Source organism: Bubalus kerabau, chromosome 3 (assembly GCF_029407905.1).
Source record: "Bubalus kerabau isolate K-KA32 ecotype Philippines breed swamp buffalo chromosome 3, PCC_UOA_SB_1v2, whole genome shotgun sequence".
In the NCBI taxonomy this organism is placed as follows: domain Eukaryota; kingdom Metazoa; phylum Chordata; class Mammalia; order Artiodactyla; family Bovidae; genus Bubalus; species Bubalus kerabau.
This window is the reverse complement of record NC_073626.1, coordinates 14384247-14410984: the sequence shown is the minus strand read 5'-3', so window position 1 is coordinate 14410984 and position 26738 is coordinate 14384247. Positions and strand designations below refer to the sequence as shown.

General features: G+C 41.4%; 1 long non-coding RNA gene across 1 annotated transcript in view; it reads right to left on the bottom strand.

The window, feature by feature from the left end:
• LOC129645497 (uncharacterized) overlaps positions 1-24970 on the bottom strand; it is a 60298-nt gene extending 35328 nt beyond the window's left edge. Inside the window, exons 1-2 of the long non-coding RNA XR_008711381.1 lie at positions 24784-24970; positions 2422-2548 (exon numbers count right to left, since the gene is read on the bottom strand). This is a non-coding gene — a long non-coding RNA (uncharacterized LOC129645497). The remainder of the gene's footprint in view (positions 1-2421; positions 2549-24783) is intronic.
• Positions 24971-26738: the final 1768 nt, after the last annotated feature.

Below are 26738 nucleotides of genomic sequence, written 5' to 3'. Positions count from 1 at the left end.
TCCTGACTCATTACTTTTTTGGGTTAATGAATTGCATCTCATATTGGCTTAGCTGAAATTGTCCTCCTAGGTTCCTCTTTGGAAGGTGCTCATGGTTAAGTGTCTAGAGATTTGAGTTCTGATCTCAGCTCTGCATCAATTACCTGGCTACCTGTTCTGCTTCCTCTCAGGACTTCGGGACAGGGTTGTCAGATTTAGAAAGTAAAAATGCAGGTTGTCCAGTTAAATTTCAATTTCAGGTAAGTAACAAAGGCATTTTAAATTGTAAGTATGCTCCATTCTGAGACAGATTGCTAAAACTTCCTGAAATATGCAAATGTTATGAGATGTTAAGTAGTTGCTTTGTTTAAAAAGGTGTTCTTTACTTGTGGGTGACCCCTACTGATTTGGGAGAACAAATAGTATACGTGTGCTCAGTCATGTCTGACTCTTTTTGACCCCTTGGACTGTAGCCCACCAGGTTCCTCTGTCCATGGGATTCTCCAGGCAAGAATACTGGAGTGGGTTGCCATTTCCTCCTCCAGGGAATCTTCTCAACTCAGAGATCAAGCCTGAGTCTTCTGCATTGGTAGGTGGGTTCTTTACCACTGAGCCACCTGGAAAGCCTCAAATTATATATAACCTTTGCCAAAGAGGTTACTTTTGAATTCTAAGTATTGAAGATAGCATTCATCAAATTGTACTAGCCCCTATTTTTTTGGGCTCCAAAATCACTGTAGATGGGGCCTGCAGCCATGAAATTAAAAGACGCTTACTCCTTGGAAGGAAAGTTACGACCAACCTAGATAGCATATTGAAAGCAGAGACATTACTTTGCCAAAAAAGTTCCTTCTAGTCAAGGCTGTGGTTTTTCCAGTAATCATGTATGGATGGGAGAGTTGGACTGTGAAGAAAGCTGAGCGCTGAAGAATTGATGCTTTTGAACTGTGGTGTTGGAGAAGACTCTTGAGAGTCCCTTGGACTGCAAGGAGATCCAACCAGTCCATCCTAAAGAAGATCAGTCCTGGGTGTTCATTGGAAGGACTGATGTTGAAGCTGAAACTCCAATACTTTGGCCACCTCATGTGAAGAGTTGACTCATTGGAAAAGACCCTAATGCTGGGAAGGATTGGGGGCAGGAGGAGAAGGGGACGACAGAGGATGAGATGGCTGGATGGCATGACCGACTCGAAGGACATGGGTTTGGGTAGACTCCGGGAGTTGGTGATGGACAGGGAGGCCTGGTGTGCTGTGATTCATGGGGTTGCAAAGGGTTGGACACAACTGAGTGACTGAACTGAACTGAACTTGCAGTTCAATAGGGGTGGGGGTGGGGGAAGGGGTCTACAAAAGAAAGTGTAAATGGTAAGGAAACTTCTAGGGTTATTACTATTTAAGATGATGGCTCTGTTCCTAGTTTAGGTGAATTATAATGTTTTCTATAATTTTTAAAAATGTCTTTTATTTTACTTCTTTTTTTCTGTTTGCTCATCAGTTCATTTTGGTCTGCCATTTGTGTTTTAAATCTTTGCTGTTTCTTTTAATTTAGGATGCCATCCCATGAAAAACAGTTTTTAAAAAATTCTGTGCCCTGGACACAGTATTGCTGATTTTTATTTATTTATCCATCTTTATCCTGCCTGAGGGAAAACAAGGATTTAAAATGCATTGTTGTCTGCATCTGTGAGTAGATAAATTTAGTATTTATTTGCTGTAGTGCCAGAGTGTACTTTCTCACTCTTAATTTTGCCACCAGCAATTATTTGGCCACAATCTTAAGCAGATTGTCTATACTCTGAATGTCTCTGCAGAGTCTCACTAGCTACTTAGTCATGGTAAGATGGGTAAGAGTAGAACAGACTATGGAAATGGACATGGGATAATGAAGGTTAATTCTTACCAGAGAGTAAATCTGGTTTCAAGTTTTAGCTTTTTAGAAAATGACTATATTAAAAATTTCCTAAGTTCATCTGTCCATCAAAAATCTAGTTAGTGCAGATCAGAATAACAGATTAAAGGGAAACATGATTTCTGAGTGGCAGGAAATTTTGTTCTAGATGGAGCTGATGTCTCATCCGTACGTGACTGACAGGTTCATAATGGCACAGTACGTTTACTCTCCCACTCCTCTTGCGTGTAGATTAAAAAAAAAAAATCATTTACAACAAAGGTAGTCACATTTCCAATAACGCACTGTTAACTCATCATGTAATGGGAAGTCCTTTCAAAGAATACTCGAGCAATATATTACATATTCATTTTCTCTTGGTGATGCCTCTGACTCCCCAAATTATTAGGTATTAACTAAAAGAGGGAAGTTACAAAAATGAGATTATGCTTTTCTGAGCATGGGCAACTCAATGCTTTGGTGAGTAGAACCTACTAATAAAAATCAGCCTTTTAAATGTCACCTGGAAAAATAAATAAATAAATAAATGTCACCTGGTATTTATAGGCCCCACAGCTGGGCATCGTCAGATGTATGAAGGTCGTGTCAGGAGACTGTCCCTGAAGGGGAAGTTCAAAGGTAGGATGATGAAGGTCCACACACCTCCTGGGGTTGGCAGTGCTGGAAATCAGAACAACATAGCATGCTTAACACAGGACAGAGCTCAGAACTGAGAGACAGAAAGGTTTTTCTTTTTTTGCCCCTAATTATGGAAACAACTTCAGTTACCTAGTTTGTCTTCCTTTTATAAAATGGAGAAATTTTGAGCTAAGAGAGACTTTAGCAACTCCCAACTCCCGATAACCTCATTATATTCACAAAGAATCTAATATCCAGATGTGTTAATCGAGCTACTCAGTGGCCAGATAGCTAGGATCAGAATTCCATTCTCAGATTCTTAATCTAATACTCTTGAAAATGTAATTGAAAGGAATGAGCTTGGAGTCTAGGTTTGAGTCTCAGGAGTAACTACTTGGGCTAAATGACCTTTTCGGGTAACAAAGTCCTTAAACTCAGTTTCCCATCTGTAAAATGGGCTTAAAAACACCTGCTCTATTTATCTCTTAAGGATTTTATGTGTTTCTAGGCAAAAATACAAAAAAGAGTACTGTATTATTTATTATTGCTGTGTAACAAGTTACCCCAAACTGCACATCTTAAACAACATCTATTATCCCATAGGTTCCTTGGATCCAGAATCTGAGCCCAGCTTAGCTGGATGCCTCTGGCCTCAGCATCTCTTATAAGCTTGTTGTCAGTCCATCAAACAGAGCTCTGGTCTCATTTGAATGTTTGACTTGGGAGCTGTGGGGTGAGGTCTTTTTCTGAGCTCGCTCATGTGATTGTTTTTAGGATTTAGTTCCTTGCAGTCTGTTCACCAGGGGCCTCTCTCAGTTGCATGTGGACCTCTCTTTAGAGCTGCTCACAGTGTGGCAGCTGGCTTCATCAGAGCAAGGGAGCGAGAGAGCAAGTGAGCAGGAGCAGGATGCAAGCAGGTCTTTCTGTGACCTGATCTTGGAAGTAACATCCCATCACTTTTGCCGTCCTCTCTTCATTAGAAGCAAGCCACCAGGTCCAGCCCACACTCAAGGGGCACAGATCACACAGGCATGATGAGGGCCACTGGGGGCCCAGAGGCTCCTATCACAGAAGGGGCACAGATCACACAGGCATGATGAGGGCCACTGGGGGCCCCAGAGGCTCCTATCACACAAGGGGCACAGATCACACAGGCATGATGAGGGCCACTGGGGGCCCCAGAGGCTCCTATCACACATAGTATTCTCATTTTTATGAGTTGTTACAAGGAAAGGACAAGAGATTCGTTGCATACCTGCTTTAATAAATCAAAAGCTTTTGAAAAAAGAAAGTGGCATCAGTATTTTAATTTGGAATTATTGATTGATTCTGCTTCCAAAGAAGATTTGATGTGGCATCCACATTCACCTATTTTGCATGTGCGTGTCCTCCTGTTTAGAGAACATTCCTTCTCAGCCCTGTTCAGCTGAGAACTGCTAAATAATCTCCTGCAAATGCACTTAAATATGACTTCCTGGATATGTTACTGTGGTTCAGATACTATGCGTGTGAGTTGCTCAGTAGAGGCTGATTCTTTGTGACCCCATGGACTATGACCTGCCAGGCTCCTCTGTCCATGGGATTCTCCAGGCAAGAATACTGGAGCAGGTTGCCATTTCCTTCTCTAGGGGATCTTCCTGACCCAGGGATCAAACTCAGGTCTCCTGCATTGGCATGTGGGTTCTTTACCATCTGACCACCAGGGAAGCAACTATACTTTCTAATATGAATTGGTTGTAGGACAATGTCCAACCTGGAATACAGTTGCTTTTTCTAGTTGTCCCATAGTTAGTTGATGTGTTCACTAATTACTAAATGTGTCTTTCCATAGGAACAGGAGGGAATGACTTTGGGTAGGAAGACATAAATAATAAGGTCAATACTAGTTAGTCCTTTTCTGAAGACTAGATCTTCCGTGATTTGTAAAGAATTATAGAAAACTTTCCAGTTGCCTTTCTAGGAATGGAGAAGCATTTTAAAACGTTTTATCAAATGGGGCAGAGGATTACTTGGACCCCAAATATTGGGAGACTTTAAAATTTCAGATTTCTGGCCCTTGCCTTAGACTTACTGAATCAGAATCTCTAGGTCAATCCCAGAAATGTGTGTCTTTGACAAAGTGATTCTGATGTAAAGTTTGATAGACCTGGGTCTACAGGAACCCTGGAAAACTTATGAGGGACAGCTTCCATACGGGTGTTCTTATTTGTTTTATTTGGCTATGGTTTGTGATTATAACTCTTTTAAGATAGCAGTGATTGTAAAATGCACCATTATATTATGCATTATTAAGAAAGGAAACTCTTCAGATTAAATTTTTAAGGATCCATAAACATCCGTTCCATCTGAGAGATGTTAAAATATGAGAAAACTTCAGAACTGAAGCAACATGACAAAATGCTTTTCTTTTGTGACCTAACTTGGTCTATAAGATAGCAACTCTATAACCCACTCCAGTACTCTTGCCTGGAAAATCCCTTGGACGGAGGAGCCTGGTAGGCTACAGTCCATGGGGGTCGCAAAGAGTCAAACATGACTGAGTGACTAAACTTTGTGCTATATTCCATTTCCTAGAAATCTATTTTTTTTAATTCATGTGCCCATCTATCCAACCATTCATTCATTATTTCACGTATAGCTACCAAAGGCCTACTGTGTGCCAGGCCCTATGCATGGCGGTTGGGATATAGTGGTAATGAGATGCCTCGTGGGGCTTGCACCCTAGGACGTAAGACAGAAACTGAACACGCACACAAATAAATATATAGCTGCTAATTAGGATAAGTGCAATGAAGGAGAAAGAGGAATTGTCACCTAGATGGATAGACAGAGAAGGTCAAAGTAGTTGGTGAATGTCTGAGTATACACCCCTCTGTGGGGCTGATGGGGGTTAATGAGCAATTGTTTCTGAAGAAGCGGGAAGGGATGGCAGATGTGGGGCATTTGCATTCGCTGGGCTCACAACCGAGACTTTTTCAGGAATACACTTGGGCTGTGCATTGTGTGCTTTCCTGCCCGTAGCCCTACACAGACACAAGTACGCACAACAGTTTACTCTCCTTAGCATCCAGTTGACTGACATCTGCGAAGGCCAGCTACTGACGGTTTAAATGTAATTGAGGGTGGCTGAAGAAATGGTCAGAAAGAAACAGTGAGGGGAAGGGAAGAACCTTAACTCCTCTGAAAACACAGCCTTTCAGAACTGGCCACGGTGCTGTGCCTGGTCTCCCCTCTCTCAACATGCTCTGGGCCTGAATTCCCTGTTTACTTCTCGGCTTACTGCCGCGGTTTGTCTTATTCTGAACTTCACTTAACACCCTGAATCATCAATGTCATTCTGAGATGGATTCTTTACAATCCTTAATGTGACAAACTGGATTGATCCCCTGCCCACTACCTGCCAGCTCACAGCAATTTCTCCTTAAATCTCTTCCTCTCCCTCCCTTCCACATCCTACGATGCGCGTGCTGAAGGAGAGGCATTGTCCCACAAGCACCCCACAATTGCAGTGTGCTTAGGCAAGATGGTACGGTGTTGAGTCCACCCTCGCCCTCATTTTCCTTTTCATGCTAATTTGACGCGATGGAATCCTACAGCCTTGTCAGCACCCTGCTTGTACTTCAATCTTTATTTTGTGAGAATTTTTTAATCAATCTAGGTGTCATCTGGCAGCCTAAAACAAATGATATTGTAAAAATGTTTATTGCCAAGCAGCAATTTGAATACCACCTCCCCTCCCCACCTCCCCAAATCCCTCACATAGAAGGAAAGCAGATCAGTTGTCTCTGGGATATTTAAAATGAAAGGTACTTTTCATCTTAAAAATGGAATTCAGGATGCTGTTTAACTAAGTGCACGGTGCATTCAGTATTCACAGGGTAAAACATAAAAGAAATAGCATGGATTTTTAAAAAGATATTATTTTTCTGCTGCATGCTGCTTCTATCAAACCACCTGAGAGGTGATTTGAGAAGGGCATTTTAGAATAAAGACATTGTTCTGACAGCAAATACAAATGAAATAAAATTGGCCTAAGGCTTTGATGCCGGAACCCACATGGAGAGCTGGGACACAGCAGCACGCTGGCTGAATGCACTGGAGAAACAGAACCTGCATAATTTGTGGTAGTGTGTGAAGCAAAGATGAAAGAGGAAAATTTAAAAAATAAAACAAAATATATGCATGCAGATTAAAACAGACTTTTCCGGTTGCATTCATTCCTTGATTGTAAGAAGTTATCCATAAATTCCATAAATATAACAAGGATACAGAAGTTCGGCTATAATCTCTTTGTTCCTAGTGTCACGGGAAGATACGTGAGTCAAGAGGAATAATCTGTGTTCCTCTAATTTTTGAGAACGTCAAGAGAAGAGAGAGTACAATCTTTTTTGGGGGTGGGGGGTATGAATGAGATTCTGGCTTCTGGCTCAAGCATGTGACATACCTAGAAACAAACCTGAAGCATCTTGGCTTACATTTTAAGTGATTTTAGTCACCTGTGAGCTTTGCCCTCAGAGTGAGGAAAGTACTTAAAATGGCATTTAGCAGTCAGTTAGGTATAAACTCGGAGAAGACAATGGCACCCCACTCCAGTACTCTTGCCTGGAAAATCCCATGGACGGAGGAGCCTGGTAGGCTGCAGTCCATGGGGTCACTAAGAGTCGGACACGACTGAGCAACTTCACTTTCACTTTTCACTTTCATGCATTGGAGAAGGAAATGGCAACCCACTCCAGTGTTCTTGCCTGGAGAACCCCAGGGATGGGGGAACCTGGTGGGCTGCCGTCTATGGGGTTGCACGGAGTTGGACACGACTGAAGCGACTTAGCAGCAGCAGTAGCAGTAGGTATAAACTGAAGCTTCCCTGGTTTCTCACCTGTAACGTAGGAGACGCGACTTTGATCCCTGGGTCAGGAAAATCCCCTGGAGGAGGGCATGGCAACCTACTCCAGTTTTCTTGCTGGGAAAAATTCATGGACAGAGGAGCCTGGTGGGCTAGAGTCCATGAGGGTCTCAGAGTTGGACTCAACTGAAGTGAACGAGAACGCACTCTCATAGGCATAAATTAAGTAACAAAGGAACCAAAGGAACAAGAACACAGGAGCAAAGCTATCTCAGACTTCCCAAGTGAACCTACATCCATGAATTGTTTCTGATGCACAGATGTGAAAGAAGCTTAAGAAAGAGGAATCTAGTCACTTAACAGACTTGAAGGCAGTCTCCTACCCAATCTTTTTTTTTAGACCAATCACAGAGTATCACAGAAAAGGTCTGTGGGAAAGATTCTGTATGGCCTTACTGTTTTACTAGTGAAGGATGTATTTTCCATCCAGAGGTGGTATTGCCAGATGAGGCATGTAGAAAGAAAACAAGGGTGCCTATAGACTGCTAGCTGTTTTGCTCTCGTTTGAAAAGCTAAAACAACACTGCCTGATTTTAGAAAAGACACTTCTTGAAGTCTTTTGCTGCTCATTAAATCTCTAAACAAAACAAACCAAGGCAATGCAAAAGCTCAAATTAAAAGCACATTTTAATCTCATTCCTTAAATAATTAAATTTGTAATTATTTTTCTTCTTAATAAATGACTTAACCCGCAAGGGAGGTCACTTCAGGTGTGTCTAGCATTGGTAATAATGTGGAAATAATACAGCATTCAAAGACTAGCTCTAGTACTTATAATGTTGGGCAAGATACTTAAATTTTTTGAGTGTCAGGGGTTCTTCATACATAAAAAAGGGATGAATATCTATTTTCAGGGTTACCATAAAGATTAAATATGTCCAACTGCTTAGCATAGTGCTTGACACATATGGGTTACAATAATTTCCCTTCTAAGGATTAATATTTAGAAAATTTCATTTATCATAGAAGATCTAAAGTAGGAAAAGTAAAAAATTCCAGCTTTCTAAGTCCTTTAAACCCATATTTTCCCTCAATTGTGAAAGTAACACATATTCTTATAAAGAATTAAAATGCAAAATATTAAAAAAAGATTATTGTCATAATCTTACCACTCAATATTTGTCTGTTAACAATTTACTGCATTTATGATAGTCTTTTAAAGGTATTTTTACATTAGATATTATATATACATATGATTAAAGTGGGAGAGCATTTTTCCTAAAATGAGCCAAATGAGAGTAAAATATTTACAATACTATATTCTATTTTTCTTTCTCAGAATATAGTGCCATTAGCATTCCTTATATTAGGAAAAAAACTTTTGGCATATGTAATTTTTACTGGTTGTGTATTTCATTTATGTACACGTGTATCACAAACATGATATTTTCAATGTTTTGTTATAGAAATTCACATTGAGATAAATATATTTATATTTTTAAAAACTTAAATAATTTCCAGATATTTTCCACAAGGGAATTTCAGGATAAGTAAATATGATCATTTTTAGGAGTTTTGGAACATTGACAAACTAATTTCTTATAAATTGGATCAATTTATATACCATCAGGAATGTGAGAATCTCAATTTCCCCTTAACTTTATTGAATAGTAGTATTCAAAAATTTTTGCCAAAGTGAAGAAAGGTATTTTGCCCTATTAATTAGCATTTCTTTATTATTGTGTTTGAATGCTTTGCTCTTCCGAATTGTCTGTTCACACCCTGTGCCATTTGACTATTGGGACCCCCAGATTTTCCCATCCATTTAAGTGTACTTTCTCTATAGAGAAGTTGAACACTTGGTCACACTTGCTGCTGATAATTCTCTACCTTATCTCTTACCTTGTTTTATACGTATGGAATTTGCTTTAAGTTTTTAAAGTTGCATTTATTCTTTTCTCATGAATGTCTCTTTTCTCTTAAGGTTAACCCTCTAAGAGAAGGTCTTGGGGTTATTATTTGATTTTCTTTTAAAAATTGTGCTGACCCAAGGGTTTCTATGCTGTACCAAAAAGTCCATTCTTTCTCCCTTCTCTCTCCTTTTTTTTTTTTTTTTTTTTGATGCCAGTTAAAGGAACTAAAGGGCAGAGAATGGGAGAAAAGATCACAAAGAGGAACTTCAAACATGGTAGAACAGATTTGTAAGTTTTTTTTTTCTAAATCCAAATGCAAATAAAATTCCATTGTGTGGTTTCAAGGGTTGGAGAGAATAGGATGAGCTGCTGACAACAAAACGGAAGGTTAAAACCTGCAGGCTTGACAGATGAGGAGCTGTTCGAGACAAGAGACAGTATAGAAAGTGGCAGAATCTACCCAGACTTAGCTACTCGAAAACACATTTCCCGTTTGCATTTGTCTGAGCCTGCCTGTGGCATATCGAACTGAATCTGGCCCCAGGAATCTGCGAACAGCTAAAGGGAGATGAGTAATTTCCCCATGGGAAAGCATCTCCAAGAATGGGATTCTTCCTCAGCTCACAGGAACACAGAATGAAAAGTCTTTCTCAGATTATGGTCCCAATTAAGATATCTCAACAGATTTTGTAGCAAATTCCGTAAACCCAGCAAACATAGTTGGCTACATGTACACATTTCAATAAGCAAGACATTTTTCTGTTTGAAAGTTTCTCTATTTTCAAGTTTTCTTTTCAAACATTAGTTCTAGTGAAAGAGAAATAAAACCAGAAACCCTATACTTTTCAGTTTTACCAAATGATAATCAAATGCAGTCATGGATTTGGCATGCAAATGAGCAAAGGAAATTACACAGACATCATACCTGGCTGCCAGGTGCTTACAGTACAAGGGACCAAATGGACATCAGTGCTTCTGAGTTGTTTAAAACACTGAAAGAGGAAAATGGCGCTCGGTATTGAAGTGAGAAAGGAAAATAATAAAAATCCAAAGCACATTTTTCTAAATGAGCTGATGTACACTGTATTTTATGATTCAAACACACAGGTGGGATGATAATTTGTCAGCTTGTCCTAAACTGATTGTCTTCATGATGTTGACTTTTGACCTCATCCTTTGGTGGTGGTCATGAGGGGTTGTGGATTTCCTGCATCCTTTTGAAATCTGATTTTAGAATGGAACAGTGCATTTAATGAAGCTCTGCCAACCTTTGGTAACAAAGGTTTCTATAAATTGCCTCTGAAAAGAAACTACAACTATTACTAGTCTCTAAAGATTAAGATCCACAAGACATAAAGTCTAAACAGAACAGTTTCACATTCTGAACTTTTTCCTTCATGCTTTCAACTCTGTGTCAAATGTGAAATATCAGCAGTGTACAAAGAGACTAGGGGGTGAAAAATGCCTTTGCTTTCAGGAAAGCTTGCTGTTTTTCCTTTTTATTCCTGTCCATTTGGGAGCAGATATTAGCCCTTCTTGTTCTGCAGCTTTTATTTGAGGGGGAAAATACAAATAGAAGCCAAGAGTATATTTTAAAAATTGAAGAGCATCAAGACATCACAGCCTGAGTTGGCCATAAAGATTTACAATTACATTTCCATCACAAAGACCCTGGCCCATCATCTTTGGCCATGACCATTTATGTTTTGATTTCTATTTCTTTGGCGGGACAACACCCCAATTAGACAGATGAGCGTTCAGTTTGGATTTTGGAGCCCATCCTTGCTGGCCTAGGTTACTCCAGGGCTCCAATGGTTATTCTCCCCCAGTTGTGCCTTGATGGTTATAATCCTGCTATCCACCAATTCTTAGCATATAGGAAAACTGTAACGGTTAATATACTAGTGGTGATTTGACCTTGATTATGCCTGAATTCTTTTACTGCCTGAGCCACCAGGGAAACCTGTTTCCCTGAATTCTCTAGGTTCTTGCCTCTGAGCCTTTTTCACTCCATGCTGTGTAAATTGAGTGGCGGTGACCTGGGGACGAAGAGGAAAAGGTAGCGAATTCATTTTTCTCTCCTGAAGACTGGTAACTGGGTCAGACTGTCTATTGTAACCTCCTGGTAGCAAACTGTGTTCTCTTAAAAAATATCACACCAAGTCATCGCTGGAGAATTATTATTATAAAAGCTGAGTTGTTACAGCAGATTCTAACTTCCATGGAAAAAGAACCGTTTTCATTCAGAACTCATATATTACTAACACAATGTACAGCTCACCCTTTCACAATGATATATGATGTGATAGGTAAGTTCACCGTTCATCTTCAGGAAAGGAGATATAAAAGGAGAAACCTCCCGATTTCTGCTCGCAAAGAGTGATACCCACTGTCACAGGGCTTTTTTCCCCTGCATTTCACACCATTCCAAGAAGAGGGAAAAAGCGAGTCTGTGGACACATTTTCCTTTCATTAGGATAAGAGCCGCATTTCATTACTTTAAAAATCCTCGTTCATTTAAGCAATACTAAATGCTTCCTGGTCTGGATATATAAAATTATTGGATGGCCACTTCTGGCCATCCATCTGAGACCCTGGTGGGCCACAGTCGATTTTTGAGAACTGGTCTGCCACTTAATGTGACAAACATCCAGCCTTGCAGTTTAAGAGATCTTTGAGAAAGGCCATCCCCACATGAAATGAATTTAACAGCAGCAATTTGTCATTTTGCCCTTCCTTTGCTGGGGGAAAAAAAAAAATGCTGGTGATTTCTTTTGACTTAAACTGGGCATTCAAAAAGCTGTTTTTATTAATGAATCATATTAAGCCACTAGAGAAAGGCTCCCTGACTCTGTTTAAATAACAGGCTATGATTCCTCTCCCCTCAAGCTCCCCCCCACCCCCATTTGGCTCCGCTGCTATTAATTGAGGAGTTTCTTTGTTTCTTTCCTAATGAAGCTAACAGAACACATCTGTCAGGTGCTCGTATTCTTTGCCTGTCTATAGTATGTAATAGACCAGCTGGAGGCTATAATGCTACACAATACCCCTGGCCGTTACAGCAACTATTTATTCCTGGGCTTTTCCTCCGAAAGGGATTTGAAAAAAAAAAGTCTGAAATTTGGGCCTAATTGCTATTTACCCAGCGATAGACACCTGTTCTAGCTGAGACATTGGCTCATGAATCCTACACCTGAGACCTTCGGGAGAGTAGAGGGGGAAATTTCAAGCAGCTGCCAGTCCATTTAGATATAGAGAGCTTTAACTTACAGGGTTTGTGTGTTTATACGTATAGGCATATATTTAAAAATACTGTATGTTTAGTATGCACACCCATAACCAGAGGGTATATATTAAAAGCCATGTACCATTATTTCACGGTCAATTGCTTATCTGAAGGCTATACACATACTGGCATACAGCTATGACTGGGACTGCTTTAAAAATAGTGCACTGAAGCTGAATTCAATATCAATAACAGACATGTGTCCTTCAGAAGTCCACTTCAGGCCTTGGGGAAAAATAGCTTCTTAGGATGAATCAGAGGAAAAAGTTTAATCAAACATAACTCTTCTTGGAGAGATTCAACTTTGTCTTAGCCATTCCCTTTGCCAAATAGCTATGACTTCTTTCTTTTGACATATTGCAATTGCTTTCGTTTTCTGTCTTGATCAGAGGAGCACAATGTCCTGTTTCTTTTTTGAAATCAATAGATATTTATCCTACTTTTCATGGTTGGCCTTCATAATGCCCGCTAAAGCTAAAAGAGTCCACGACCATAATGACAACATTTATTTTCTTGGGGAAAAAAAAATACAAAACCTAAAAAGCTTAAGGGAGACTCCATGTAATGTGTAATAATGTCACCTAATGTTTAGTTAGTAGTTTATCTTTTTCAGGATTATTTTTAAAAGTATTAGAGCATAAAAAGAACTGCCTTGCACTTGTAAAAGAGTGAAAATGAGAGGAACAGTATCTGTATATATACATATATATGTGTGTGTTTACCCTGACTTCACACACTCTAATCCCACTGCCCTATTTGGGCTTGAGATGTTTATGTGAAGAGAGGAGATAAGAGGGACGTAGCACAAGCTCATTGGCAACAGAACAGAAATAAAACGTTACTGCTCTGCTATTTTATCTGGCCTCTAATCAGAGAACATTCCTGCTGCAGAGGGCTCGCGGGGTGGGGGAGGTGGGAGGATTAGGTGGGGAAGGAGGAGAAAGGAGAAGCAGGGATTTTTTTTTTTTTTTTTTCCTTTTCTTGTCTTTGGTATTTGGTATGACTTCTGAGCTTTTTGCTGCGGACTCTCATTGGTATTTCTAAAATAGCCTCCCCCTTACGTACTGTTTTGAGAAATTTGACCTTTCTGAACAAATCAAATAATGCTGCCAAATGACACCTAATTTGTTACCAAACTAGAAAATTATTTATTATTTCTCCCAAAGGGTGTATGAGCTATATTAGATGAGAATTCATGAAATGAAATTAAAAAGGTGAAAGTAGATTTAAATAAAATGTAGAAAGACAAGTCATAAATGAAATAAAAATTATCTGAGAGATATTGTTCATGTGTGCGCACACACACACACACACACACACACACAATCATGCTGGCTAAGAAACTCCCCTTGGTCTCATCTGCAGCCAGAGATGACCGAAAAGTCAGAGCCTTCGGAGGTGGCTGGCAATGACGGGAGAGATGGACAGTACTCACATACAAATGAGTGCTTCGCCTCAGGGCTCACACGGTTGGATAGTGAGCTGATGCTGAGACAGAAATTCATTTCCCAAGAGAAAGGAGAGAAGTGCACGGGGAACTCAGGGTCACACCAGAACAGGTGATAATGAAATTAGAGTTAATGAAGGCTGGAAGAAACCAAGGCCAGATGGGTTGGTGAGACTGTCATCGGAGATGCAGGTTAAAACCAGACATGGTATCTCAGGACGAGAGACAAATGTTGAAGGCACACATCAGAAAAGTTCCGGGAAATATAAGAATCCTCCTCTCAACTCTGAGGCGGGCCATCCCTGTGTCTCCACGTGACAGCATTTTGAAAGTGGATGATGCTAGGAGGCAGATGGTGTGACTAAGGGGAAGATAGATAATGTTTCTGAGCCTCAGTTTCCTCTCGGGTAAGTGGGGATAATAATACTTACCGTCTTTTCACTGGGAAGATTGAACAAGATAGTGTTTGTAGAATGGCTAACACAGGTGCACGTGGTTGGTGTCAATTATATGATAACATAATTATAATCCTTTATAAGTGATTAGGTCATTCTCACACAAAAAAAATGCCAGTAAGGGCTTCCCTGGTGGCTCAGTAGTAAAGAATCTGCCAGCAATGCAGGAGACACGGGACGCGGGTTCAATCCCTGGGTCAGGAAGATCCCCTGGAGAAAGAAATGACAACCCACTCCAGTATTTCTGCCTAGGAAACCCCACAGACAGAGAAGCCTGCTGGGCTACAGTCCATGGGGGTCACAAAAGAGTTGGACACGACTTAGTGACTACACAACAAGAGCAATCACAGTAGCCTGTCCATGTGGTCGTCCACTTTCGGGAATCTTAATAGTGAACATGCCATGTCAGAAAAGAGATATGAATCCTAAATGTATCTTGCTGTTCTTAGTAGGTTTTCATATCTCAGTATATTATGAAAGATAAGGATCTTGTCAGAAGGAATTGAGAAACTAAATGATGCAGAGAAAATACACGGGAATTTGTTAAAATAGAGTGTTTATGTCATGTCAGGGATCACTGCTGGTCCTATATATTTTGAGCTTTATGGCAATATAGGTTAAAATTTTAGGAAGCCTTTCTTTCCCAGCACTCTGTTCATAACTCCACCTTATTAATTGTTGTGTGAGGCATTTTGTGAGGCATTTAATGAACACATCCTTCTTTCTCTGGGCTGGGACTGATTTGCCTTAAAGTACATTCTCCTGGGGGTCTCCCAGGTGGCACTAGTGGTAAAGAACCCACCTGCCAATGTAGGAGATGTAAGAGATGTGGGTTCGATCCCTGGGTTGGGAAGCTCCCCTGGAGAAGGGCATGGCAACCCACTCCAGTATTCTTGCGTAGAGAATCCCATGGACAGAGGAGCCTGGTGGCCATCATCCATAGCATTGCAAAGAGTTGGACGTGACTGACGCAACTTGGCACACGTGTGCACATTCTCCTGGACCTCTACAAGCAGGGAGTAGGGTTGCATGCGGCACTACCTCTTGTGGTGGTACACAGTCTTCTGGATGCTCTTCTTATCTTCGGCTCTCCCCACGTGGAATCCTACTAGACGCACCATCACCATACTCTCTCGGGGGCTAGGGTTCTGGCACATGGTCTGGGCTCTGCCCATCAGACTTCCACATGTCAGTGCACATGAAGACATCACTGGCATCACTGAAGATGAACCTCTCGGCAAGCGTGGTGGCAAAGGTGTTCTGTTTCTTGGTGTCAGTGCTAGCAAAGTTTCTGGTACCCAGCTCTGAATGCCACAGTGCCAAGTGGTATTTACCAGGTGTTTCCATAGCGAAGAACCTGTGTGGCTGCACAGCTCTCTGGTCAGATCTCTGACCCTTCGGAAGATCCTGGGAGTTATCTAACACCCTTTAATAAAAGCCTTTTCTTCTCCCATTACCCAGAATGGATTTTGTGTGTTTGTTTGCTATTAAGAATCTTAACCATTGCACAGGTGTTACATGCTTCCTAATGCAATTAAGAGTAATGGAACAGTTTTTTAAGTAGTATCGCAGAGGCAGTACTTATCTCCCAAGCATCCATTTGTCCTTTTCTTGGCAAAACAGCTCTTGCTCTTGCCTTGCAATATTGAGCGAGATAATTCAAGGAGTTGCTTGCTGCCTTATTTCAGCCACAAGAAGGGAGGCAGATCCAGGGTGAATATGAAACAATGGAAAATGCAGCAAACAGGAAAAAAGAGATCATGTCCTTGACAATATCCTCGGGCTACCAGATCAACTCAACTCTAAAGTCCACCTAGATATGGACTTACTTGACATGGAAAGTCTCTTAACTTACTGAACTCTCTCTCTTTTTTTTAAAGCAGCAATGTGTAGGACAAGGGAAGCCTGGAATGCTGTAGTCCATGGCGTTGCAAAGAGTCAGACACAACTTAGCCACTGAACACAACAATGATGCTACTGACATGACTCACCAGTATTTTATAAACTATGAGGAAAGCAAAAAGGCTTCCAGTTAAACTGACACCATGTTTTTGTTATTTAGAATTTTTGTTTTGTACTTCTTGCAGCAGCTCTTTTATACATATTTAGACGTTCGTCTTTGTCATTTATGTCTTCAGTGCTTAGATACTTGTAAAGGAAAATGTCAGGGAAATAAATTTGTCAAGTATTCTAACACTCTTTCACATTCTCTGTTTGGCCCTTCAGATCTGTTTTCTTTTTCCTGCCTGGCTCTGTGTCGTGTGTGGCTGACCCCTGTGGACTGGATCTTCCATGCTTAGTGCCAACTGGATGCTGATTGGTTCAGCCAATGGAAGGCACCATCTGGAGCCCAGAGGACACGAGGAAAGGGAGGCTGGGGCATTTCTTCCAGCTGTGCCAGTGTCTCTGTTAGTAGCTGTGACCCTCCAGGACTATATCTTCTCCAGTTCTCACTGAGTTTCCTATTAAGGTTTCCTTCCCTTATTTCCTCTAGGGCTTCCTTTGTGGCTCAACTGGTAAAGAATCCTCCTGCAGTGCAGGAGACCCGGGTTTGATTCCTGGGTCAGGAAGATCTGCTGGAGAAGGGATAGGCTACCCACTCCAGTATTCCTGGGCTTTCCTTGTGGCTCAGCTGGTAAAGAATCCACCTGCAATGCAGGAGACATGGGTTCAATCCCATTACCCTGGAGAAGGGAATGGCTACCCACTCCAGTATTCTGGCCTGGAGAATTTCATGGACTGTATAGTCCATGGGGTCACGAAGAGTTGGACACGACTGAACAGCTTTCACTTTCCCTTATTTCCTCAGTCTAAGGAGTAATAATGGCTTCTTGGTGGGACCACATTTTTTTAAGTAGTCCTTTCATCAAAGTCTTTTTTATTTGACTCACCGATAGGGAAATCTGATTCCTGACAGTTCTCTGAATGGCACAGAATCCGGTCTATTCCAAATCTTTTTCTTTTGTGCTTTCTCCCATTACTTTCATTCCCTGTACCATTAAGAATGTTGATGATGCAGCATTTATCGGAGGAGTGGTCATTCTTTACTACAGTAATATCATCAAGATTTAACTTGAAGAGGCAGTCACATTCCTCTTAAGTACCTAATTCTGCTGCCCATGTGCCTGTGTGCTCAGTCGTGACTGGCTCCTTGGGACCCCATGGGCAATAGCTCGCCAGGCTCCTCTGTCTATGGGGATTCTCCAGGCAAGAATACTGGAGTGGGTTGTTATGCGCGCCTCCAGGGGATCTTCCTGACCCAGGGATCGAACCCACATCTCTTAAAAGTCTCCTGCATTGGCAGGCAAGTTCTTTATCACTAGCACCAAAGCCAGGCAAAAACTTCTAATCATTAGAAAGAAGACATTTACATGCTCTACATAAAGGCTGTTGTTTTAGTCGCTCAGTCGTGTCTGACTCTTTTGCAAACCCACGGACTGTAGCCTGTCAGGCTTCTCTGTCCATGGGATTTTCCAGGCAAGAAGACTGGAGTGGGTTGCCGTGCTCTTCTCCAGGGCATCTTCCTGACAGGAGTGGAACCTGTACCTCCTGCAGTGCAGGCAGATTCTTTACTGCTGAACCACCAGGGAAGCACATGTTGTTGCCTACGTGCGTGCTCAGTCGTGTCTGACTCTGTGCAACCCTGTCGACTGTAGCCCCCCAGGCTCCTCTGTGCAGGGGATTCTCCTGGCAAAAATGTGCCAGTGGGCACATCCTCCAGGGGATCTTCCCAACCCAGGGACTGAACCTGCGTCTCCTGCATTGGCAGGCAGGTTCTTTACCACGAGTGCCACTGGGTGCCCATACGGCTGCCTTTGCAATAGCAGATTTCTCTTATGCTCTCGTGCACATCTGTGCCATCTCTCCCATGTCTGTAGCTCTCCTACTCAGGTTCAGGCCTGGCAAGTGTTCTCAAAATAGCCCTGCCTCCAGCCTGTCTATCCTCCTGCTTGTCTGTACACCAGTCACCACTACTCCTCTGGCCAGTGCTACTCAGAGTGTTGTCCAGACATCATTCCTGGTCTGCTGACAGTTAGTAGTCTGGATGAGAGAAGCACAGATACTGAAGCAAGTGTTTAGAACCCGACGAAGGGCGAACTGGTAGACCCTGTCCCCACTTTCAGCAAATCTTACAGCCGAGAAGCAGACATAAACTGTAATGGGGAAGAAGGAGGTGCTTTGGAGCATGCAATAGGGTCTCTGTCTCCGCTTTGGAAGCACAGGGCAAGCTTGTGGAGGAGGGCCATGTCAAGCTTGGGTCCGAAGAGATGGTTCCTGTCGGTTGTGGGTGGAGGGCAACGTGTGTTCTCCTGGTAGAGAGGTTCAGTGGGTTCCAGGCTGGAGTGTGAGGCTGAGGAGATAGGTTGGAGTGGCGAGACGGGGCCCATCATGCCCTGTCATGGACAGCTTTATGTGAGTAGTTAGCAATGGGAACACTCTGAAGGGTACTATAGAGGGCAGTGACAAGTACGGACCACTCATTCCCAAAACTCGCTTATCAGATGTGTAGTTCAGAGAAGTGAGGAATCTGGATTTATGAACTGGGATACTGAGACTGAGGTATGTGCACTGCCATGTGTAAAACAGATAGCTAGTGGGAAGCTGCTCTGTAGCACAGCGAGCTCAACCCAGTGCTCTGTGATGACCTAGATGGGGCGGGATGGGGCGATGGGGAAAGGACGTTCAAGAGGAAGGGGGTAGATGTATACATATAGCTGATTCACTTCGTTGTTACAGCAGGAAGTAACACAACATTGTAAAGCAACTGTACCTCTAATAGGAATCAAAACCAAAGAGAAACTTTGGTAAGACTTGAAAATTAGGTTTAGTCACTATTAGAAATCCATATCAAAGAGGGTTTCAAGCAACAAACTCTAAATTATGGCTATATTAATAGAAAATAGAGTATAGTAATATAACAAAGTTTAGGGAACCAGTTAAAAGAGGTAAAGACTTCAGCCACATTTACTGAGTCTATGAGTCACTGCATTAATCATGCAGTCATAACATCGGTGGGCATAATGAGACATGTTTTGGTTTTCTTGTTTAAACTTGCAAACACAACAAGGTGGGATTTTCGGTGTGTTGATTTGTTTAGTTTTGATTAGCCAGATTTTTTTTTTTTTTAAATGAATTTATCTATTTGATGGCAGCAGGTTTTAGCTGTGACACAGGATCTTCAGTTGTCATTAAGGCATGTGGGATATTTAGTTGTGACAAGTGGGATCCAGTTCACCAACTAGGGATCGAACCCAGGCTCCCTCCATTGGGGAGTGCAGAGTCTTAGCCACTGGACCACCAGGGAAGTTCCCCAGATAGTTTTTTTAACTCATTAAAATAGTTTCTTGACCTTAATTGCTTTAAAAATTTTAAGCCTTTTCTCTATTGTGGATCCATTAATTTGTAGGTGGGCAAACTACAAAAGAAAAGAGGTGGACTTCTAGATTTTGCCGTTTTTCTACCAAGCCTCATATGTCAGATGCTATGCGAGCTCTCCTTTGGAGCCCTGCATTAGTTTTCTCAGGCTGCTATAACAAAGTATCAAAGCCTAAAGGCGTGAAACAATCCAAACATATGATGTTCTGGAGGTCAGAGGTCCCAAGTGGGTTGGTAGGGCTACTTTGCTTCTGAAGGTTCTAGGGGAGAAGCCAGTACCTTGCCTTTTCCAGCTGCTAGATACTGCCTGCATTCCTTGGCTCCCATCTGCATAGCTCAGTACTCCAACCCTGGCCTCTGTGTTCACATCTTTTTCTGCCTTTCACCCTCTTGCATTCCCTTTATAAAGATCTTCATGATTACATCGGGGCTGCCCAGATAATCCACAATTATCTTCCATCTCAAAGTCCTTAACTTAATCACACTGCCAGGCCCCTTTTGCCCAGTAAGATGAACATATTTACAGGTTCTTGGGAATAGGGCATGTGCATCTTTTGTGGGGGTTTCTCTGGTGGCTCAGTGGTACAGAATCTGCCTGCCAACGCAGGAGACACAGGTTCAATCCCTGGTCCGGGAAGAGCTCCTGGAGAAGGAAATGGCAACCCACTCTAGTATTCTGTCCTGGGAAATCCTATGGGCAGAGGAGCCTGCTGGGTTACAGTCTACGGGGTGCTAAAGAGTCGGACACGACTGAGTGACTAAACAACAGTCTTTGGTGGGGCAGAACACTATTCAACTGAATAAACTAGAAATTTATTATTTTTGTTATTTAATGTTTGGAAATAAAGCAAAAAGTTAGGAGACATGTTCTTTTAATGATAAAACTGAGGCTTTAAAAAACAGGTTCACCCCAACATTACTTAATTATCTAAGGTGTATATCTATGTTTGACTTTGCTGTTATTGTTAATGAAAGGTTCAGACACTGGGCAGCACATGATAGCTTGTAAAGCTATTCAGGGAGAGATGCAAGTTAACTGTTGCTCAGTAGAAAGGATAATTCCAAAGGTTTTGATTTTATAACTCCATGGGTGACTTCCCTGGTGGTCCAGGGGCTAAGACTCTGCACTCCCAGTGCAGGGGGCTGAGGTCTGATCCCTGGTCAGGGAACTAGATCCCACCTGCCCCAATTCGGAGTTCAAATGCTGCAACTAAAGACTCCACGTGCAGCAACAAAAGCAACTAAAACCTGGCGCAAGTGAGTAACTATTTATAACTCTACAGAACATTAGCCAGTTTTTTCCCTCTCTTTCAGCAAACTTACTTAAACTTTTTTCCTAGTAATATATCTGTTCTTCTTATTTTCATTTTGATCAGTTTTACCATTTTAATGGTTAAACTCAATTAGCTGGATACATTTTTAACACCCATCCATTTTGCATGTGTATGAGGGCCATGGTTTTAACTTTCTGACAATTATACTTTGACAGTGAATTTGTCTGCTAAACTACATTAGGTGGCCCAGTAGGAAACTGTATATTAGAAGATATTCACTAGTCCCTCCAACTCTTAAGAGTCTCTAATGATCTCTCCCTCTGATCTGTACTCCCAGACCAATAGTACTCTCTCAGGGAAATAGAGTATAGACTGAATTTTCTTTCTACATGTTGAAGTTTCAGTTTTATTCTGCAGAAAACACGATTAATTTTCTATATGTCACCATTTTTCTGACTGATCTATGGAGTTGTTGGCAATTGTGATGAATAGCTGATCTGGCACGCTATAACATTTACATAATAATAACTTACTTAATGGAGCTTGACAATCAGCACAACTGAAAGGTGGGTAAGAAAGAGAATCTAGCAGGCTGGGAACTAGGGAGTTGGCACGTCTGGCTTGAATTCGAGGAGCAAAGTGATGCTGATGTGACTGTTAATAGGTAACGAAACCAGCTTGCAGTGTGAGAGGTGCAAGGTAGTCTACCATCATAAACTGTTGGGGAACAAAGATTAAATACTCTTGGTTTAGAAATAAAGAGGGGAATTCACTACTGCTGACCTTCTTTTGAGAAGTAATTGGAGATGAAATGTAAATTGTCATATAGAAACGGTTTAAAAGATGTATGTTACCTGTTCCCACAGTTTAAAGTGTGGCATTTTTAAAATAGTAAGAACTTAGATATGTCAATAACTGCAGAAAGACATAAAAGGGTATTGTATTAGAATTCTGTGGACAAACTTGCACCCCATCAGCCACTCAGACAAACATAGCACATTCCTAAAGCAAAGGAATGTAGCAATACAATATTAAGACGGCGCAGAGTCTACGGTGGTTCCGTGTTACTGCTCTCTGATATTATTTACCAGAGAATATAAGAGTTGGACTGTGAAGAAAGCTGAGCGCTGAAGAATTGATGCTTTTGAACTGTGGTGTTGGAGAAGACTCTTGAGAGTCCCTTGGACTGCAAGGAGATCCAACCAGTCCATTCTGAAGGAGATCAGCCCTGGGATTTCTTTGGAAGGAATGATGCTGAAGCTGAAACTCCAGTACTTTGGCCACCTCATGCAAAGAGTTGACTCATTGGAAAAGACTCTGATGCTGGGAGGGATTGGGGGCAAGAGGAGAAGGGGACGACAGAGGATGAGATGGCTGGATGGCATCACTGACTCGATGGACGTGAGTCTGAGTGAACTCCGGGAGTTGGTGATGGACAGGGAGGCCTGGCGTGCTGGGATTCATGGGGTCGCAAAGAGTCGGACACGACTGAGCGACTGAACTGAACTGAACTGATTCTTAAGAAAGGGCTTCCTAAGTGGCTCAGTGGGTAAAGAACCTATCTGCAATCTGGGAGACGCTGAAAATACAGGTTCGATTCCTGGGTCAGGAAGATCCCCTGGAGGAGGGCATGGCAACTCACTCCAGTATTCTTGCCTGGAGAATCCCAGGGACAGAAGAGCCTGGCAGGCTACAGTCCATAGGTCACAAAGAGTCAGACGCAACTGAGCACAGCACATTCTTTAGAAGGAAAAAACAAACAAACAAACTGACACTCAGTAAACACTACAACGCTGTAAGGATTGTACCCTCTCTGTATAATATTTTTCTTTCTGTTTAATTTGGTAAGAAACATGAAGAAAGGCAAGTAATGCCTCAGTGATGAGGCAGGGTAAATGATGAGAGGAGATATTAGAGAAATTGGATTAAATAACACTGACTGGTATCCCCTTGCCTGCAAATTGTACTTTGATTTTTCTTACCTCTGTTTTCATTAGACTTCTCAGTCACTGTCAAATTTGCACTTGTACTTTTGATTTACATGGCATATGTTTATTTTCGTATATTTCAATCCAATCTGTATTGTTTATTTCTTACTAAAAGACAAATCCTTTTCTAGTAATGCCTATATAAGCAGCTGTCCCTGTGTGTCACTCTGCCGTGAAGACAGAGTTATATGCGCTGGGTGGGGGTGAGGACGTATGAGAGGGTCCTAACCAGACAGATCACCCCACACAGCTTTCTTTGGTAGGAAAAACCACTATTGCCTCCCTGTTACCTTAAGGCAAGAGTCTAAGAGAGGGAATGTTCTAGAAGTGGGCAGAATGTTCAAGGGACTACAGTGGTGGATTTTTTTAATGTCAGAGAAAGCAAAGTCTAGTAAAAACGTTCAAGATAGTCCCTTGAGATGATGGTATTAGAAAATGATTTCTGGTAGAGCGAGGCAGAATTTAAATTAGGCTGCTGCAGATACCTATAGATAGCATCAAACAACTTCCATTTGGCTGCCTAGGTAGCAAATGACGGCCCCTGGATGTGATCAAAGCCCCCCTCCGTTCTCGGGGGTTCCCCCGTGAATTGAACCCATCGTAGCTCATTTAGATGCCGCACAGTGTTTGGCAGGGCACAGGAGTTGCTTTTCCTCCCAGTGCTTAACCTCTTTTCCCCAGATACAAATGTCAATATTGGATTTAGTCTGGTTGAATGAATGTGTCAGAGGGGAGATTAGTGACTGGCAGCCACAAAAGGGTTTTTCAATTGGCAAAAGTAAATTTCTCACAAATGAATCAAAACAGTTTGAGGTGGCATAGAAGCAAGGGGAAAAAAAAGCCTTGCCAAGTTGAGTCAGGATGCCTCATTAAATGGATCTGAAAACTTCAGCTTGGGCATTTTATCGAAGCTCCTGGACTCACACAGCAGGGAGCAAGGGATGAGGGAAAGAGGATACACACTTTAATATCTTCAACAGGGCATTTCTGTGAAAAGTCTCAGTGTGTTTTTATAGCATAAAACCATCCACGTGAACCATTAACTTCAGATGACTGCAGTACCGAGCTCATTATAACAATCTTAGACCACTGAATGTGATCAACTAAAATGATGTAAGTTTTAATTTTCACCTGTGATTCCATTCGTGTCTTTTGAAATTGGTTGTACTGCTTGCTTTATTGTTTGCCTTGGATGCTTTTTTTTTTTTTTTTTAACAGTCTTACATCTCTAATTTGACTGGTTGAGAACAAATGCTGGTGGTTCCCACTACAGAATCACCTTTCTTAACTAATTCCCACTTCTGGCATAATTACTAAAGTCTTTGTGTCTGTGCTCACGTTAAAGCTCCTAGTCGTTTTCAATATTATGGGCATGTTTACCTCAGGAAACCTGTGTTCTAGTGGCAACCCACTCCAGTGTTCTTGCCTGGAGAATCCCAGGGACGGGGGAGCCTGGTGGGCTGCCGTCTATGGGGTCGCACAGAGTCGGACACGACTGAAGTGACTTAGAAGAAGAAGAAGGGTGGAAGGAAAAAGAATAGATAGGCTTTGGGATGTAGTTATTGGGTAAATAATAAAAAGCAGTTCTGAATTATCCTTTTTAGGTTTAGTGAAACATGTTAACAGTTATAAACTTAGACATCTCAAGAAAGGAACTTGAAGGTTATGGGAGAAGGGCAGCAAGTATCAACTTACCTTCTGGTCCACTCTGTAGACTCTCTGAGAGCTGATAACAGAATGTTTAGAATGTTTCCAAATCCTCAGGAAACAGCATTTTCATTACTACCCACTTCAGTTAAATCTTCTAAATTTGAAGCTTTTTCCCCTAACGACTGAAGAAAGCAATCAGTCAATTTGCTAGTCTAGAGTCAGAGACTGAGCGCGCGCGCGTGCGCGCGCGCGCACACACACACACACACACACACAGAGTCGGAGCATATGGCTGGCCCTTGCTGACTCCCTGACTTTTTCTATATCAAAAAATAAACAACATCCAAAAAGTCTCTATTTTATAAGATGAATTATAAGGCTTTATTTTTCTAATAATAAAGAATAATCAGGCTACATGAGTGAGAGTGAGATTTGTACCAAAAAGAGTGTGATTATGCATACCAAAACCGATGTCTTGATCACACAAGGTTCATTCTCCTACCTGGAGCAGATTCAGAGGTTTGATAGTGGAAGACTGGTATGGTGGCTGCATATTTAACTGAGAATTTTGCTGCTTCTCCCTCAGTATTATGCCACCCTTAGCCTGCTGCCTTGACAGGAGACAAGGTACTTGCAATCTAAAAGCTTCAAGAGGCTCTTCTGTAGGAGACATGTACACAGAAATTTAATTATAATAAATAAAATTATAGGGACATAGAAATAAGAGGGATTTTTTTCTAAGAGAATTTAGGAAAAATCATAATTAACAAGTAGGAAATAATGTGTGCAGAGGGGAGGAGAAATAACGTAATTATTTTTTTGCACTCCTCTTTCTCTCTTATTTCTCATAGTTAACCAATGAATATGATCTGACAATTCTTTCTACAAAGTTCCTTTTCACTTTTTTCTTTCCCTTCTTCCACATCTCCATTGCTACTGCCCTGCCTCACCCCTCCTGAGCTAGTGCAGATTTTGAAATGGTGTTCTCCAATTTTTCTTTAATATTGTTCTCATATTGTCATTTCCCTTTAAAAATAACCAGGAGCTGTCATTGATTATAGAACAATTTTGAAATGCCTTAGCTTGGCATCCAAACCTCTTCACAATCTTTCCAGTGTTTTCTATAAAGACTCAGCTAAATTATTCCCTTCATAGTCCTTCGGATCCTGACTTCTGCATCTTTATACATATTCCTTTTTCTTCTTAAAAATGCCTTATACATTCATGTTAAGAAACTATCAATTCCTCTACCTCAAATCCATTAAAATGGCTACTATTAAAAACAAATAAACAAACACACACACAAAACCCCCGAAAGTAACAAGTATTGGTAAGGATGTGGAAGAACTGGAACCCTTGTGTGCTGTTGATGAGATTAAAATGGTGCGGCTGTTATGGAAAATACTATGGCAGTTCCTCAAAAATTGAAAATAAAATTATCACATCATCTAGAAATTCTACTTCTGAGTATAACACCCTAAAGAACTGAAAGCAGGTACTTAAGAGAAACTTGTACATTCATATTCATAAGCAGCTCTATTTATAATAGCCAAAAGGTGGAAGCAACCCATGTGTCCTTCCATAGATAAGTGGATAAACAAAACATGGGATATACACACATAGGAATATTATTCACCTTTAAGAAGAGGGGAGATTCTGACACATGTGACAACAGTGATGAACCTTGAGGACATTATGCTAAATGAAATGAACCAGTCACAAAGGGACAAATTCTGTGTAATTCCACCTACATGAGGTACCCAGAGTACTCTACTTTATGGAGACAGAAAATGGAATTGTGGTTGCCAGGGACTGGGGGAGGGGAGACAGGGGAGTCATTGTTCAACAGTATGAGTTTCAGGTATGGAGTTTCAGTTTTGCAAGATGAAACCAGTTCTGGAGATGGATGATGGTGATGGTAGCACAACAATGTGAATGTACTCAATGCCTCTGAGCTGTAAGCTTAAAAACGGCAAATTTCATGTTATGTGTACTTTAAC